Source organism: Eschrichtius robustus, chromosome 1 (genome assembly GCF_028021215.1).
Source record: "Eschrichtius robustus isolate mEscRob2 chromosome 1, mEscRob2.pri, whole genome shotgun sequence".
Taxonomy (NCBI): domain Eukaryota; kingdom Metazoa; phylum Chordata; class Mammalia; order Artiodactyla; family Eschrichtiidae; genus Eschrichtius; species Eschrichtius robustus.
In genome coordinates, this window is record NC_090824.1 from 154,350,319 (window position 1) to 154,370,344 (window position 20,026).

Here is a 20,026-nt window from a genome sequence, read left to right on the forward strand (position 1 = left end):
CTTTCATTTTCATTTTAATAGATTATCTTAATTACCTTATCATCTATTTGTATTTTTTAAAAAATAACCCCAAATTGGCTTCTCAATAAAGATACCTGTAAAACTGGAAAGGAAAAGATTTTCCACCCTAGAATTCTAGTCCAAGCAGACTACTAGTTAACAGGGTGTATAAAACAAGAATAATTTTAGACTGCAAGGTTTCCCCCATCTCTTTATAGTGAGCCATAGGGAGGATGGGCTCCACATATATGAGACTAAACCAAGAAAAAGAAAGAAAAGAGATACGGAAAATAGGAAACCCAGCATAAGAGACAGGTGAAGCATCTCTCAACCAGATAGTTATGAAGGGAGAGCCCAGAATGACAGCTGTGCCCAGATAACAAGGGCAGCTGGTCTAGAGGGAGGTAGAAGTTTCCAGAGTAAAAGCATAGACAGAGTAACTGAAGTCTATAAATGTCTTGAGAGGAGATTCAGAGATTGCCAGAGAATTTAGTGATGACTTAGTGGCAACTACCTAGAAAGTAAGTAAAAAAAAAAAAAAAAAAAAAAAAAAACAACAACAACTAAACTAAACTAAATTAAAAACAAAGCAATTATTCACTCTAGGAAAAACAGAAAATGTTCAAGAAAAGGTTTTTTTATTCCCCAGCACAGCCCTCAGTAGAATTTATTAGTGATATTACACACTGAACATTAATAAAACATGCAACATAACTGTATTAAGAATATTAAGAACCTGAGTATAGTTGGGGACAGGGGTAGTAAAGAAAGACAAATCGTGATATTCTTTTGTGTAAAATCCATAGATAATGCCCCAAATTAAAATAATACTAAGAAGGAGAAGAAGAGGAAGAAGTTGTTAAGAAGTAGCAATACAAACATGTTACTTACGGATATGGAAGTGAATTCTGAAGAAATACAATAGAAATGTTGGAGGTAGTTGCCTTTAGGAAAAGGGAAATGAGATGAAGGGTAGAATCAGGGCTGGTCATTCTTAATATTTTGGAATTAGATGTTTGAAACTATTGTTGGTATAACTATACTACATATAATCTGCATTGCATATAGATGCATTGTATTTAGGAGAGCAGGTTAGAAAATCCGAAGTTTAGTCTGTAGAGAATAATCAAACTTCAAGACATTCGATAATGTCTTGAAAGAATTCTTAATAAGCTATGCTATCATTCTATCAACAACAAAATACATGTTCTGTATCATATAACTTCCGTTTGAAATTTATATAGAATTTACATCTAACACAGTACATGTTTTTAGGTCTCATGTGCATTTTAGCAGTCAGTTAGCCCTGACGATGCAGAAAAGCATGTGAGCCAGGCTCTTCAAACTTGGTTTTACTAGCACAATGGAATCATAATTTTCTGAATGAAATATATAAAAAGAAACACCTTGAGGTTTTAACAGTAGCAAACCATAACACAAGATCTGATTTAATTAAAATCACTTAATATTATAAAGTTCATAATTTCCATTTGATGTACATTCCAAATGATGCATTTATGCATTTATGCATTTAATTCAAAAACCAGACTGGGGACCGTTCATCAGGTACTCATCACATGGGCATTCAGAGATGAATGATGTAACCAAGGTGTCTGCCTCATGAGTCTGCTCATTCAGTAAGTACGATATTCTAAAATTCTCAGAAAAATGCTAAAATTCCCTTATTTATATTTTTATGTTCCTTAGGCAAACCATGTTCTCGAGTTAAGATCACTAGATCAGTCTCTTTAATTAAAGGTAAGAGATCTCCTTCAATTTAGGTGCAGTTGATTAGAGTGAGAATAGGTTGAAAATGGACAGCTCTATATTCATGAAAAGACTTTTCCAAAGTATTCTTAATACATCTTACTTGGAACCTAGAATTCCTTTTCCTCTGGGAATAATACCAAAACAGGAGCAGCTAATATATTAAGAGCGTGTTTGGTGTTCCTGGGAACCTATAGCTTATTTATTTTCTATTGGCTATAATCACACGTGTGTATTTGGATATGCAAATATATTCAGATCATGTTTTGTGTCTAAAAGAATTAGTAGTGTTGTCAATTGGTGTAGTTAGAAGTTTTTCTTTCCTTACTCCTTTCTGAAGGCACATAGAGCACTAAAAATACAGACGTGTGCCCAGATGTTTCAGGCAGCCTATGTTTCAGCATGAAATTCGATATTGGATGGTATATTATTTTCTCATTCCCATCAACATTTTTTGCGTGGACTGCATTATGCATAGCCTAGGATTTGGGGGAGGAGGTATACAAATTAATTCTCATTGCTATGAACAATTTGCTTCCAGGTATAACGCCAAGAAAAAGAAGAAAAAGGACTTTTGCAGTAAAGTCATTTCAATATGAATCTATTAAAATCTATTCAAATAAAGAGCTTTGAGAAAATAAACTTTTTAAAAACATTATTTTGAAACAAATATAACATTTCAAAATAGACAAACATGGACAAGCTCTGTCTTGGGCATGTTACTGCATATGTATGACTTTCTCATTTCAAAAGAAAGGGACCTTTTTGTAAATACCCTTTTCTAAAATGTGGGGGAACAATTTCCATTGCAAAGTAGGTTTTGCACAGTCTCTGCAATCACACCTAAATTATTAATTTTGTTAATCAGTATATTCCCTTCACAGATATTGTAGAGGGAGACTGGTCCCACTCCCTGTCCAAACTTTCACACAATATTAATTAGTAAATTTTTATTTTTTAAACGAAGACAGTATTAAACCCAGTCAATGCTCCCTTGTCTTATATAAGATCTATGATGCAAACTACCTATAACAAAAAAATTGGTATATTCCATTACAGTTTACACAAAGGAATTTGGTCTATAGTTCCACTACATATACGATTTGCATTTCATAACTGAACAGTTCCCCTCCCCAAACCCACTACAAATAATTTTTTAGATGTATAATTAGAACACCTGCCTCAAATCCTTTGAAGCGTTTTTAGTTCATTTCTTGGAGAAGCGTTCTGGCTGTTTCTTTTCTAATCAAACTTACTTTGGTAAATTGCTTTTCAACCAGACCTCGGAATATTAGCTAAGGCTGACTATGGCCTTGTCGCAATTTGAATATTAACAGTCATAGTTTTACAGCCGCTTCGTGTTGAGTAATGCGCTGTAACTCCCACAATTCAGCCGTCGTCGTTTCTACCCTTCCTCAGCTGGCCCTGGCCCTTGGAATGTTTGCGGGGTGTCACCGTGGATGTGCTCAGAGCAGAGTTATATGGCATCATTTGGAGAAACATTGCGTTAATAACCAGAGTTCAAGGGCAAAGGATATAAACGGAGCAAATTACAAGTCTGAACAGATATATAGCTTTTGCTAAAAGGGACATGGGCTGCTACTTTATTTACTGGGCACTGGTGCACTTGCAGAAGGTGCCGGAATGCATGAAGGCATTTTTAAACAAACACATCACAGTTTAAGAAAACAACACAAATTTTCAGGCTAGAAAGAAAGGCAGTACAAAGATCAATGAGCCTGGGTTTCCTAATGAGAGGATACTATTTGCTATAAAGTACCTAAAGTTTCCGGGGTAATTTCACAGATGATAATATCATTTTATGTGCCACCATGAAGGGATAGCAGAAGCCTGCTGGAAACCTAAATTCAATAGATCATGTCAAACTGCACCCTGGCCCAATTTTGTCCAGGATTTCTTGCTGTGATTATTGTGCTATGATTATCTTAACCAGAGGTTACCACCTTAGTTCAAAATTAACATCATAAAAGAGTGATTTATAAAAATGTTATATTTTATTTTTGTATGTGAAGGGCTTCAGGGCTACCTCAATAATGAAATAAAAAGGGAACCAATAACTCAAAAGAAGGGAAGCAAAAATAATTTTTTTAAAAGGAACAAAAGGACTTTATTAATAATCAAAAAAGAAATAATTTTCATCTGTTCATTACCAAATATTTAAATTAATATTCTCAGAAACACTGAGTATACTGTAAAATATGTGACCTAATATTTTCCTATTGGTAGGATGGAAGGCTATCACTTTTTTTTTTTTTTTTTTTTTTTGGTAAAGTAGCTTGGAAACTATTACAAAACTATCAAAATGTCCATAAAGCATGGCCTATTTGTTCGATTTAAAAATTTATTTGAAATCAATAATTTCAAACATGTAAATTTTGCCTTAAGATGTCCCTTACTGTAGTATTTACTTTACTGAAATGTAGAAGCAACCTGAATATCCAACAATGGGGAAATGTTTAAGCAAATTTTATATACACTCCATGAAATATTATGTTATTATTAAAATTGATGAATAGGGCTATTCTCTACTAATAATAAAAATTATTTTGACATAATATTATATGAAACAATCCCACAGGATTCAAACGTACTTTCTCCTTTATAAAAGTATTTAAGCATCCAAAAAGAATTCAAAAAAGAAACATGCATGAATTTATGTGTGTACTTATTTATTTGCTTCTTTTCTTTTTTTGTATATGCTATCAGTATTAGCCTGATGATTTATTATGTTCCTTTAAATTTTTCTGTTTTCTAAACTTATAGTATTAAAATATAGTACTTAAAAGAGAAATGCATGTGGCTAAGTTCTTTCTCCCCCTACTCACTTTTCAACACAATGAGATAAAGCACATCTTTCTGACATGATTCAGTCTCACTTACTGCTATTTTAAACGTGGCTTTCATTTTCTTGGTGGTGATAGTGGCGAAGCAGAGGGGGGTGGTTTATATTCTAAAGCACAATTAGACAAGAATAATATTTCCCTCACATATTAAAAAAAAAAAAAAAAGCCACCATATTCTCCAAACTCTCCAACTATATTGTTCTCAGAAGTGACTGCATCAGCGTTCAGCCAGGACTGCCTTATTCCCTGACATGAGATGTATTACCTTCGGCTCGGCAGCTTGTGCAGGACGAAATACTCACGGTGAACCGACACGTCGTCCTTCAGTTGCCAAAGAAGAGCCTGGATGATACAATAGCTCTCTACCAGCCCCATTTCCATGATGCTTCAGGACATATTTTTTTTCCTGTTATCCGTCTGTCTGCTTCAATCCCTGCTCTTAGCCTAATACGTTTTAAAAAGGACACTTCTTAAATCAAATTACCAAAACCACGCTCCGTCATCTTTTTGCAAGGATAAACAAAACATTCAAATTGCTCATGACTTTTAAACACGTAAGAGCCAGTCAAATTATGAAAATTTTACACATTCTAATGTGGAAACGATATCTCTAGAACACATCTTTCTATCTCATTTTATTCTTTTTGAAATAAAGTTTTGTTAAGCATATAATATCCAATTGTCATATTTGTATGCTGCAGAGAGCATCTAAAGTACATTGCCCCCCCCCCATTTTTTTAAACCTATTTTCAATGATTTTAATATTTCCTGAGATAAGAGGATGCAACTGTTCAGGTCTGATTTCATATTGTTCCTCAGATCCTGATAGGGCATCATTCACATACCACAAAAACAGGACTTGGAAACTGTTTGCAGTTTGGGAAGGGGAGGCTTAGGGATGTTTTGATGGCGAAATGATTTGTCAAACATCAGTCCTAAATTATGCGAGGTTCTTCTCCCTCCACTTTGCCAGAGTGCGTTTTGCTTTCTCCCACAGAGATAGAATAGAAACTCATCTTCAAAACCTAAACATTCCAAGCCGGGTCCTTTTGTGCCTGCGTCTTGCTCTCCCGGCTCGGTGCTGGCCGGCGCGGAGAGCGCGCGTATTTACATTCCCGGCGCCCCGCCGCTCGGACCCCGGCTGGGAGACAGGCCGTCCATCATCCGCCCCCCTGCCGCCGAGCTTGCCGCCTCGGCCAATCGGGCAGCAGGTGGGGCCGCACCTGCGGGACCGCCCGCCGCATCCCTCTTCATCCCTCCGCTCTCCTCCTCGAGCCTTGCGGGGCTGGAGGTGCCTTTGCGAGCCCTTGCTTTCTCCAAGGCCAGAACCGGACAGGTACGCTCAGGTGACATGGACGGTGTGTGCCCTGAGCCCGCCGCTGGCGGCCAGGGGGACGGCAGGATCGCTGGGGGATTCGTTTTCCCTTAATGCACACGCTGCTTTGGATTGTGTTTGCGGACCCACGGGCCCTCACTGGGTTTAGTCTCTAAAAACTGGAAGAATTATGATGCTTAACTTTGGGAGGCAAGTGTAAGTGAAGAACACATTTAAGTGATAGAATTCGTTGCCTCTGGTCTGTTTCTGTGATAGTATGAAGTTTGCCAATCAAGTCTGAACTCGACATGGTCTCTTGCACGCTTCAGGCAATATTCCCCCAAGACCTAAGTGAACAGTATTAACAAAGCACTAATAACTAGTCTCCATAGGGTGCAAAAACTACCCCAAACAAAACCTAACCTAGATCTTAAGGGCCATGAGAACAGATTGCAACAATTCAGAAAAAGAGCTGAACCTCAAATCACAGGAAATCTTTTCCAAATACTCAAACTAATTGTATTGCAAGCACCTTGCCTTTGTAGTTCTGAGTTCCTAGGCTGTTCTGTGAAGGCAGCTTCCGACACCCTCCCCTCCCTTATATGTTCCAAGAGTGTCTATACAGTTGTCAGTTATGCCCAGACAAGGCCTTGGATCAAAACAAACAGTGCTGCTGGTGGCTTCAAGGCTTTGAGGTTTCTCAGAAAAAGCATATTTCCTAAAAAAAACAAAAACAAAAAATCCCAGCAACCACAGCAGCAAGCATCATCCCCCAACCCTCCACCCCTGTCTTGCTTCTGAATCATAAATCACGAAAAAGAGAGAGAGCAGTGACTCCAGCTTTCCTGCCTTTAACAACTGGAACTGATAATGCCAAAAAGGAAGAGAAACAAACGTTTGAGCCATATCGCTGCAGGGGGAAGGTGCACATGGGTAGTTCCAGGTTTGCCATTTGTTAGAGACCTCCCAGGGCTAGGAAGGGTCTCTCCTTAAAGTTAGTGCTTCTCAAATCTGGCTTCTCAGGAGACTCACCTGGGGGGGTTTAAGAAAATAGCAGTGCCCAGAGCAACATTCTGTTTCTCTTGGTCTAGGGTGGGGTCTGGACAGAAGTACTTTGGAAAATCTTTCCAGTCATTGGAATGCACAGTCCTCCAGCTGCACATTCCAATTTTGTTCTGTTTTATGGGATATATGAATGGGATTCATGGGGTATTATTCTGTTCTGTTTCATGGGATACAAGTGTCCCCTCTCCTTCATCCTTTACTCTCCCCCCCAAACACAGCACAGAACCCACATTGGGTAAGCAAAGTCTCTGTCTCTTGTCTTTGTGAATTTAAAAAAAAAAAATTATTGAAATATAGTTGATTTACAGTACTGTGTTAGTTTCAGGCATACAGTAAAGTGATTCAGTTTTATATATATATATATATTCTTTTTTACATTCTCTTCCATTATAGGTTATTACAGGATACTGAGTATAGTTTTTCCTTATCCATCACTCAGTCTTATTCACATTCTGGTCTGTTCATTCTAGGTACTAAAAATGTATCATTCCTCATTTTAATACCTTGAGAGCAGGGTTTTTTTGCTATTGATATTTTTATGTTTTCATTATTATATAAAATCCTGGTTGGGGTGGGGAGGAATGGAGGGCATGTGATAGACTTGCTGAGGAATTCTGAAGTCTAAAATATTTTTCCCAGAAAGTTGCACCTGCAGTTTGTGGCTTTTATTCATCTGCTTTAGGACCACCTTGAGCCACCCTAGATCGCCCTCCAACGTCTAGATCCACATTTTGTATGATCAGAGAATCCTTACTGTTCACCAAAGTGGAACTAGAGTTTCTCTTTCCCTGGGTTTTTTGTGCTCTCCGTGGCCAGCAGTGCAGCATTGCTGGATTATGTTGTACACTTTTCCTTGAGAGATAGATGATCTGTTCTTTGATTAGACACACTGACCTTTTACAGGTGTTGATCATTGATCTTGATCTGGGCTGGATAGAAAGCTCTTGACTCCGAAAAGTTCCTCTGCTGCCAACAGCAGAGGGAAATTCAATTTCTGCGTCCACACAGCCACTGCAGTAGGATTTCTCCTCAATTAGGATTTCTCTCATTATTCTTTTACTTTTATTAAGCAAGCTGCAGCCTCTGCTTTGCAGCTCTGGCTTTTAGTTGCAGTAATCAATTTTTCAGTGTAACTGGCTGTAATTGTTGGCTTGGATATTGAGCTTTCATGAGGCTTAGACATAGTGTGTTCCCATGAAGGGTCTTTTCCATACCTCGTAGACAGGTGGGTAATAATACCATACATTAATACCTCCACATTGGTTTATGTGTGTTTGACCATAGTGCAAGCATAATTATTTTTGCCCAGTAAAAGCTATTAGAGATCTATTTGGTAGGTTTTACGATCAATAGCTCCTGTGATATTTGTGTAGCAGCCACAGAATAATCAATTGAAGGTCATATAAAGTAAATTAGCATCCTCCTATAATGATTCTTTTTTCTAGATGAGAATTGGGTTTTATTATTTCATCAGGAGCCTCTCACAACGCATGCTCTGTCTGTTTGAGAAAGAGAGAGATGAAAGTTGTGAGCGTGTTTTGAACATAGTATTAATATCCATTACTCGAATTTATGTTATCGGATTATTGAATTAGTGGATTCACACTGGAATTCCTTCAAAACCCTTTCTTATGGACTCAGTGCCACAGTTAATAACAGGTGGGAGCACACGGACATCTTTTGACGCACGGTGGAGTGAGTCACTTTGCAAAAGTCAATCTTCATAGCTGTCTCTTTAAAGCAAATTTAGAGTTGGTTAAGTGTGTTCTATTGACAGTGTGACTGAGTTTCTCTCTTCAAACCCTTTTGGAGAGTGACTAGTGAACTAAGCAGGGGATGGAGGCCAGAATGCTGAATACACTAATGCCCACCGGTAGCTCAAGGTGCAACCGAGGTCAAGGTGGAGTGGGGGAGGGCTCTGCACCTGCTTTCCTGGGGGGCTTCTCCCTCAACCGAGATGCCTAACCTGGATTTCAGATTTGTGGTGTGGGCCAGAGCGATGGCCGTGCCTCTATAAAAGATTGCAATTTGCCAACCAGAGGCATGCAATCCCCCAACTGTCTTAAAGGGACCCATTTTCAGAGGTTAGCCTTTCTTTTTGTGGGTGCAATCAGTTGTGCACTGAAAAACTGCAGCCACAGTTGGATAACTGCAGGCACAACAGGCCACGAGAGGCCTCTTTGCTCCAAATTTTGTACCTGCAACTAATTGCACTTACAGAAAATGGGAGTGTGGTAGGAACTTTTTTAAAAATTTGGGCCAGTAAATTCTCCATGGAGGGACTAGGCAAGGAGAGAGACAATTACTCACTTTCTTAAAGACAAAGGCAAATAGAGACATCCTTTTCTTCACACACTCCATCTAGTCTGGATAGCAGGGTTTAGGAATCAAATACCAGGTACCGCAAGTGCCCTGATCATTTGGGACACGACCTGGGAATCTGTGACATTTTGCAAATGTACCAGAAATCATCTGTTGAAAAGTACAGTAGAAAAGATATTGGTGAGTTTAAGACTACAACTTTGGTGATAAATTAGTGTTTTAGAATAAATGGCAAAAGGGTCTTGTTTTTCCTTTAAAGAAATGGGTATTATGGATATTACTTTTCATTTGCTTTGGGGACAGTTAATGCAGAAGTTAAGATAGGTAGTGCCTCTAGACTTTAATCAAATGGTAAATCAAGAGGCATTTTAAATTTATATAAATATAATATGTATTAATGTATTTTTATAAATTGTATATTCATATATATTCATGTACTTATACATATATATGCATTTATACAAATTATAGCTGCATGTCTCTATACACATATATATACACACATGCACATATACAAACACACATATTTCACATACACGTGCATATTTTATTTACTTTTTTTACGAGCCCCAGGAAAAGGTGATCTGCAGCCTGGGTCCCTTCCACGTCCCTGTGACTTTGTGTGGAGGGGCTTGTGGATTTGTGTCACAGGGACCTCGTCCTACCATCTCTTCTGTACAACGTGGTGACAGTCAACCTGAGCTTGAAACCAAGAACTTGTTTTCCACCTTTTGCGGAAGACCATAAGTTAAGCACACGTTCTGGAAATTAGCAGTTTTGATACAAAATCACATTGGAAATTTGAGATACTCTTCCAACAGAAATAGTTTGAAATATAATTGTATCCCAATGACAGAAATAATAACCGAACAAACCAGCAACAGGTTTCAGTAATTCTTACCGTTCCCAGGAAATTGATGGGGAAGAGTATAGTAGTAGCAGTAGTTAAAACGGAAAGGAGTCCAAGATACCATGGCAGACCACTCTTGGAATAAGGTGATTAAGGGCCAGGAATTGTCCCCTGTCCCTTTCAGTTTACCTACTCTCTTCATATTACAACTTGAGTGTAAGTCACGTTTAGATAGTTTTTTCCATTGAATAATGTCAAAGGGAATTGTTAAGTTCTCCCAGAAGTTGACTTTAAACCTTGGCTCTTAATGTAAATCTAAAATCCAACAATGCAGCACTGAGTGTATTTTGGTACCAATAATGGCATTTTCATCTAGGTGTGTTGTCCTGGGAATTTAGTCTCCTAGGAAAATGCCTTCAAGAGCAGAGTTGCCACTGGAAACACAAATTAACCCTCAAGCAGATTGTTAAGGGCCACCCAACCTGCACCAAGACTGGAACATGCCAGATTTCAGAGCAGCCTTTTCACTTTCTCCATCTTTCTTTTCATGACACCTTATAAAATGAAACCTCCACCATGGCCCTTTGGAGAGTCAAACCTCTGCATTTGCCTTTGGTCCTACATTTCAAAAGGGGATGGAGAACTTGGAGAGGGTTCAGATAAGAGGAATCCAAATGACTTATGTGATGGAACATTGAGACATGTTTAGAGAATCGTTTGTTCTACAGAGGAGGAAGGTCGAAGATGAGGAGAGTATAAAATGATCTATGAGGAAATTGCAGGACTATTTTTCCTCAGAGGTAATAGTAATAACAATTTGGGAAATGGACTTAAACTAGGGACAATTCCATACATACAGAAAACATCCTCTGAACCATTGAAAGTTAAAAAAAATAGTTTTTATGAACAACACGGAGATGCTACAAAATATCAATCCTTATAATTAAAAGTGCTCTATGCAAATTAGGCATTAAATAAATAAATAGCTGTTATTGGACCTGATTGATGATGATAATGCTGATGATCATTAGAATCACTTCCTTCCAAGTTTCTGTAACAACTTCCCGCTCTCTAACCTCTTAGTACTTGCCTTGCCAAACCCCAACCTTGTATTAATCTGCCTTCTCCACACCTGTGCCAGCAGCTTCACTTGGCTAATGTGGTCTGACCCTGCCTAGCTCACCTTGGTTTTACTCTAAGAATAAAATCCCAAGCCTCAGATGGGCTCTTACCGCTGCCCTGAGGCTCTATTGAGTCTGCCTGCTAAGTTAGCTCTCAAAGGCAAGAAACAATTCCATGCCTTCTCTTCTCTCCTGAAACTTCCAGTTTAAGCTGACCTTGCTTCAAATGTCACCTGGAAAGTAGCCATCAGTAAGGAATTTCTCATCTTTTACATAATTTTCAGTATTAAAACTCACCTACATCTGCACTGTCTCATCTTTTCCCTTCAAAATTGCAACCAATGAAAGGTGCCTTCTGTTTTCAAAGGCCAGCATTTTGACCTGGGTTCTGAATCCTATCCCCTCATCCCTTTCAAGGATTTTGTGGTCCTTGGTCCATTGATCTGCATCCAGCACTCCTTTACTGGATCAGTTTACAAACTAAACAGTTGTTGACCTGAAACAAATAGACCACCAGATATTTCTCCAGCAAAGATTGGGTTTATTGGGATCAGCGGATAATTGCAATTCAGGCTCTGCAACCACGGCGAGCTACATCCCCTGCACAGTAAGAGAAGGAGAAGGCTTTCCTAGAGAGGAGAACGAAGTTGAGAGGGCTATAATAAAGAGTGTCCATGACTTTTCATTGGTGGAGCCCTTGCCAGGAAGAAGAGAAGTCTTTCTTTCTTTTCTGTTGGGCTCTGCTATTACCACAGGGCATGAAAGCTCCCCCTTCTGGTCTTCCAACTCTATTTAATTGAGGTTTCTGTTTATTAATTTTTTACACAGTTATAAACACCTAAACAGAAAAAAGCAAGCAAACAAACTAACAAAAATTAAACCATATCTCTAGTAAAGGATGATAGCTGATCTTCAATATCCACTGTCCCCTTCTCCCTTGAGTAAAGAACTTATGCTTTTAGCTGAGCCCATAAACACCTGAAACAGACATCCCCCAGACTCTTGCACTTAGGTGTGGCCATTTAAATGAGTAAGCAGATGCAAGAAACATCCTCAGAATGGGAGGACCTGAGGATTTCCTCACTCCCTCCCATGCTGATGTTGACATAGCTATATGGTAGAAGGATCTGGACCCCTGACGTTTGGGGAGACACCAGAGCAGCCCAGAACTTCTTACTGCCTAATTTAATGAGGGAGAAAAATAGACATCTAGTTTAAGTGGTTATTTTGGGGCTTTCTAACATTTGGAGCCAAAAGTAAACTTAACAGATATACTAACATTCCCTTGATCTGCATTTCCTTAAAAGGAATGTCATATCCTTATCTCCCGTTCATGTCCAAGTATTTTGAATCATCTACGTATACAACCCCCACATCCTCACTCCCTTCAGGTCTCAACTGATTCTGGTATGGCTTCTACCATCATCTCTACAGAGACTGCTTTCGTTAGGCTCATGGACCTCCACTTTGCCCATACTCATGGTACCCAACATCGTTGTCTGCTCTTGCTTTCTCAAAAGTCTCCCTTTCATAAGATTCTGTGATATCACACTCTGCCGAGTATTCTTTGGCCTCTCTGGTCACCACACTTCAGTCTCCTTTGCAAACCTATATTTCGGTTGCCTTCTCCACCACTCCTCCTGTGTTCAGAAGCATTTTAAACATAATGTGTCCAAAATGGAACTCTTGATTCTCTGCCTCCCAAATCTGTTCCTACCTCCAACTTTCTCATGTTAGTAAGTTGATAGTGAATTCTCTAACTAGAATGTGGGTGTCATCTTTGATTCCTCTCTCTACCTCACTCTTCAAAACCCAAATTTTGAAGCAACTACGGTTGGATCTACCTCAAGCATACAAATAACATGCATCTATTTCTGTCCATCTTCATCTTCATCCAAGACATGATTGTTTCCCTACTGGCCTATGGAACAGCATCTGATCTGATTTTCCCACTTTCTCTCTTACCCTATTCAATCTCAGATTAATCTAAAAAAAAAAAAAAAAAAAAAATGAAGCATACTGCTCTGTTCTCCAGACTCTGCAGGAGGTTGAAATTACACTAAGAATAGAATCTAGGCTTATAACATGGATCTCATGGCCCTGTACAACATTATTCCCACCCACATGAACTTCAGATAGACCAAAGTTTTTCCCACCCCAGGACCTTGGTACAAGCTGTTCCTTCTCACTAGGAGTCTCTCCCATCAGTGTTTCTTGTGGTTGGCTCCTTCTCACTCTTCAGATTTCCCATTAAATATTGTTGCCTCAGCAAAACCCACACTGGCCACCTTATTTAAGGAGAAACATATGTATGCACAGTATTTATTTATCACTCTCCCCTCCTTAATTCCTTTAGAGCAATAATAATTATTTTTAACTAATCATTTCTGTAGTTTATTGGCCCAATTAATTTTTAAACATTTTTAAACAGCTTTATTGAGGTATTATTTATATACCAAGGAATTCACCTATTTTAAGCATACATTCAATGTTTTCTATTTTAAATAAACTTAGAGAGTTGTACAACCATCACCACAATTCAATTTTAGGATATTTCTCTCATGCCCACCTGGAGTCATTCCTCATCCCCATCCTCACCCCCACCTCCCCAGGCTCAAACAACCACTAATCTACTTACTGTCTCTATAGACCTTTTGTGGACATTTCATATAAATGGATTCATATAATATGTGGTTCTTTGTGTTTAGTTTCTTTCATTTAGCATAATGTTTTCAAAGTCCATCCATATGTGTTATGACTTCATCCTTTTTTATTGCCAAATACTATTTCATTGTATGGATCTACCACAGTTTGATTTTCTATTCACCAGTTGATAATCATTTAGATTGTTTCCCATTTTTGGCTATTATGTATAATGCTGTATAGTGCTTATTATATTTAATGAAACATTTAAAAATATGTTAACTGTATATCTCCTTCTTAAGGAACAAGAGCAAGGCTCTGCCTGCTGTTACCATCATGTGCCTGGTACCTTGATCATGCCTGTCAGAGTAGATGCCCAATATATATCTGTTTAAATGAATGAATTAACTCCATGTTGATTTCCGAAAATCTCTTTTAAAGTTCAGAAGCCAATTCAGATGACTGCAGAAGATGTGAGAAGGGTGATTTTCTAATTTTTGGGTAACATCAGCTCTGGGGGACAAAATCTTCAAATCTGCCTCCACTTCTCCTGGTCATATCTATTGAGGAAATATTAGTCTGGGGTGGGAGGAGCCTACATTCCCTCAAGGGTAGTCTGCAGTCTGCCCATCCCTGACTCTGCAAAGTCTTGAAGTTTGAAAAAAAAAAAAAAAAAAAGAATGTTATTGTATATTTATCTGGAGCTCAGGAGGAGAATCTTTGAAGGCTGTAGGGAAGTGCCTTCCATATAGTGAAATCAGAGTACATGATCTAGGATTCTGCTCCTGAATAGAAAATTAGGACCGTTTCTAGATAGAAGTATGTATGAATCTTGCCAGACCTAGAATTCTGTTTTAGGCTTGGGTCCAGGTAGTTTAATTCAGCAAGTAGCATGCACGTTTAGGCAGACTTTATTCCCCAGGCCAGAACTAAGGAGACTTGACTTCCAGAAACTAAGATTTACAATACCATGTGAACAAAACAGCTCTCTACCATCTAAGAAAGAGGTGAAACTTGTGGTAGCTCTTATGAAGATGCTATATATCTGTTTAATGGAAACAAGATGTTCTAAACATATTGTAAACATGCCCTGGGTGTCAACTTTTGCAAAGAAGTGCAATCCTCATTGCTTCTTCATGAAACCATTAAATAAAAGTAGAGAATCTAGAAGTCCACTGAGAGAGATGTGGTGATTGTATCCTGCTCTTCAGGGAAGAAAAGAGTCCAAGAGAAAGAGAAGCTGAGGAAAGCAGGAGCTAAATACCCGGGGCTTGTGAAAAGCCAGAATTAGGCACTTGAGGCCAATCTAACAGAGACTCTGAAGGTCCAGGCTCTCAATAGCGAAGAGGCTTAGAGAGGGAAGGTTGAGCAATTTTCTTCCCTTGTAGACAGAATACTTTAACCAAAACTGTAAGAAGAATGTGGCAAATAAATACATCACCCTCCCCTGCATGTTCTATATTTATTGGAGGAAAACAAAACAAAGCAACCCCAAGCAATGTAAGCGAACTACATTTTGAAAGGGTAATTGGAAGAGCTTTTGATGCGTGCATCCTGTAGCCAGGAGTTGGCTGGAAGCTGCCTGATTAAACAGGGTAGGAATAAGAATGAAGAGCAAGAAAAAAGCTTTTCCTAGAGCTAGAGGTGACAGCAGGATGATCTTCTTCGGGGCTTCAGGGACAATATGGAGAGCATCAAGTGCTCAGGGATGAGTCAGTTAGAACTGACTGGGAAATAAGGAGGAGGCACTTAGAATCTGTCACTGTAGGAAAGAAAAAAAAAAAAAAAAAAAAAAGGTCTTGATAATGAGGTCCAGGGAAGAAGAATCCAGTTGAAGGAGAGAATAGACTCATTGGGAATAGGTAAGTTAAGTTGTGGAGAACAGGATTCTGACCTAGAAAGGAAGGCAGGCTGATGGCCAGAAAACACTTAGCAAACCCGAAGGCTATAAATAAATGAATGATGTTACAGACTTCACAAATAAATTTGGAAATATGCAGTAACCAAAGCAGTCTTTTTCTTTGAGGTGTGTCTTCATGCTAAGTCACGTAAGACCCAACATCCACAATGATTCCTCAAAGTACGCTTGCTGCAATGTGTTTCTTCCTCTTTTTTTAAATTTTTTTAACATCTTTATTGGAGTATAATTGTTTTACAATGGTGTGTTAGTTTCTTCTTTATAACAAAGTGAAACAACTAGACATATACACATGTCCCCATAGCTCCTCCCTCTTACGTTTCCCTCCCACCCTCCCTGTCCGCCCCCTCTAGCTGGCCAAAAAGCACTGAGCTGATCTCCCTGTGCTATGCGGCTGCTTCCCACTAGCTATCTATTTTACTTTTGGTAGTATATATAAGTCCATGCCACTCTCTCACTTCGCCCCAACTTACCATTCCCCTCCCCGTGTCCTCAAATCCACAAGTCCATTCTCTACTTCTGGGTCTTTATTCTTGTCCTGCTCCTAGGTTCTTCAGAACCATTTTTTTTTTTTTTTTTTTTTAGATTCCATATATAAATGTTAGCATAAGGTATTTGTTTTCCTCTTTCTGACTTACTTCACTCTGTATGACAGACTCTAGGTTCATCCACCTCACTACAAATAATTCAATTTCATTTCTTTTTATGGCTGAGTAATATTCCATTGTATATATGTGCCGCATCTTCTTTATCCATTCATCTGTCGATGGACACATAGGTTGTTTCCTGCTTATTGTAAATAGAGCTGCGATGCACATTGTGGTACGACTCTTTTTGAATTATGGTTTTCTCAGGGTGTATGCCCAGTAGGGGGATTGCTGGGTCGTATGGTAGTTCTATTTTTAGTTTTTTAGGGAACCTCCATACTGTTCTCCATAGTGACTGTATCAATTTACATTCTCACCAACAGTGCAAAAGAGTTCCCTTTCCTCCACACCCTCTCCAGCATTTATTTTTTGTAGAATTTTTGATGATGGCCATTCTGACTGGTGTGAGGTGATAGCTCATTGTAGTTTTGATTTGCATTTCTCTAATGATTAGTGATGTTGAGCATTCTTTCATGTGTGTGTTGGCAATCTGTATATCTTCTTTGGAGAAATTTCTATTCAGGTCTTCAGCCCATTTTTGGATTGGGTTGTTTGTTTTTTTGATATTGAGCTGCATGAGCTACTTGTTAATTTTGGAGATCAATCCTTTGTCGGTTTCTTCATTTGCAAATATTTTCTCCCATTCTGAGGGTTGTCTTTTCATCTTGTTTATGGTTTCCTTTGCTGTGCAAAAACTTTCAAGTTTCATTAGGCCCCATTTGTTTATTTTTATTTTTATTTCCATTTCTCTAGGAGGTGGGTCAAAAAGGATCCTGCTGTGATTTACATCATAGAGTGTTCTGCCTATGTTTTCCTCTAGGAATTTTTTAGTGTCTGGTCTTACATTTAGGTCTTTAATCCATTTTGAGTTTATTTTTGTGTATGGTGTTAGAGAGTATTCTAATTTCATTCTTTTACATGTAGCTGTCCAGTTTTCCCAGTACCACTTATTGAAGAGGCTGTCTTTACTTCATTGTATATTCTTGCCTCCTTTATCAAAAATAAGGTGACCATTTGTCCATGGGTTTATCTCTGGGCTTTCTATCCTGTTCCATTGATCTATATTTCTGTTTTTGTGCCAGTACCATACTGTCTTGATGACTGTAGCTTTGTAGTATACTCTGAAGTCAGGGAGCCTGATTCCTCCAGCTCCGTTTTTCATTCTCAAGATTGCTTTGGCTATTCAGGGTCTTTTGTGTTTCCATACAAACTGAGAAATTGTTTGTTCTAGTTCTGTGAAAAATGCCATTTGTAGTTTCATAGGGATTGCATTGAATCAGTAGATTGCTTTCGGTAGTATAGTCATTTTCACAATGTTGATTCTTCCAATCCAAGAACATGGTATATCTCTCCATCTATTTGTATCATCTTTGATTTCTTTCATCAGTGTCTTATAGTTTTCTACATACAGGTCTTTTGTCTCCTTAGGTAGGTTTATTCCTAGGTATTTTATTCTTTTGTTGCAATGGTAAATGGGAGTGTTTCCTTAATTTCTCTATCAGATTTTTCATCATTAGTGTATAGGAATGCAAGAGATTTCTGTGCATTAATTCTGTATCCTGCTACTTTACCAAATTCTTTGATTAGCTCTAGTAGTTTTCTGGTAGCATCTTTAAGATTCTCTATGTATAGTATCATGTCATCTGCAAACAGTGACAGCTTTACTTCTTCTTTTCCAAATCTGATTTGGATTCCTTTTATTTCTTTTTTTCTCTGATTGCTGTGGCTAGACTTCCAAAACTATGTTGAATTATAGTGGTGAGAGTGGACAACCTTGTCTTGTTCCTGATCTTAGTGGAAATGGTTTCAGTTTTTCACCATTGAGAACAATGTTGGCTGTGGGTTTTTCATATATGGTCTTTATTATGTTGAGGTAAGTTCAACATATGCTTACTATGCCTACTTTCTGGAGGGTTTTTATCATGAATGGGTGTTGAATTTTGTCAAAAGCTTTTTCTGCATCTATTGAGATGATCATATGGTTTTTCTCCTTCAGTTTGTTAATATGGTGTATCACATTGATTGATTTGAGTATATTGAAGAATCCTTGCATTCATGAGATAAACCCCACTTGATCATGTTGTATGATCATTTTAATGTGCTATTGGACTCTGTTTGCTAGTATTTTGTTGAAGATTTTTGCATCTATGTTCATCAGTGATATTGGCCTGTAGTTTTCTTTCTTGGTGACATCTTTGTCTAGTTTTGGTATCAGGATGATGGTGGCCACGTAAAATGAGTTTGGGAGTGTTCCTCCCTCTGCTATATTTTGAAAGTGTTTGAGAAGGATAGGTGTTAGCTCTTCTCTAAATGTTTGATGGAATTCGCCTGTGAAGCCATCTGGTCCTGGGCTTTTGTTTGTTGGAAGATTTTCAATCACAGTCTCAATTTCAGTGCCTGTGATTGGTCTGTTTATATTTTCTATTTCTTCCTGGTTCAGTCTCGGAAGGTTGTGCTTTTCTAAGAATTTGTTCGTTTCTTCCAGGTTGTCCATTTTATTGGCATATAGTTGCTTGTAGCAATCTCTCATGATCCTTTGTATTTCTGCAGTGTCATATGATCCTTTGTATTTCTGCAGTGTTTCTCCTTTTTCGTTTCTAATTCTATTGATTTGAGTCTTCTCCCTTTTTTTCTTGATGAGTCTGCATAATGGATTATCAATTTTGTTTATCTTCTCAAAGAACCAGCTTTTAATTTTATTGATCTTTGCTATTGTGTCCTTCATTTCTTTTTCATTTATTTCTGATTTGATCTTTATGATTTCTTTCCTTCTGCTAACTTTGGGGATTTTTGTTCTTCTTTCTCTAATTGCTTTAGGTGTAAGGTTAGGTTGTTTATTTGAGATATTTCTTGTTTCTTGAGGTAGGATTATATTGCTATAAACTTCTCTATTAGAGCTGCTTTTGCTGCATCCCATAGGTTTTGGGTAACTGGGTTTTCATTGTCATTTGTTTATACTTATTTTTGATTTCTTCTTTGATTTCTTCAGTGATCTCTTGGTTATTAAGTAGTGTATTGTTTAGCCTCCATGTGTTTGTATTTTTTACAGATCTTTTCCTGTAATTGATATCTAGTCTCATAGCATTGTGGTCGGAAAAGATACTTGATACAATTTCAATTTTCTGAAATTTAACAAGGCTTGATTTATGACCCAAGATATGATCTATCCTGGAGAATGTTCCATGAGCACTTGAGAAGAAAGTGTATTCTGTTGCTTTTGGATGGAATGTCCTATAAATATCCATTAAGTCCATCTTGTTTAATGTATCATTTAAAGCTTGTGTTTCCTTATCTATTTTCATTTTGGATGATCTGTCCATTGGTGAAAGTGCAGAGTTAAAGTCCTCTACTGTTAATGTGTTACTGTCGATTTTCCCTTTTATGGCTCTTAGCATTTGCCTTATGTATTGAGGTGCTCCTACGTTGGGTGCATAAACATTTACAATTGTTATATATCTTCTTCTTGCATTGATCCCTTGATCATTATGTAGTGTCCTTCTTTATCTCTTGTAAT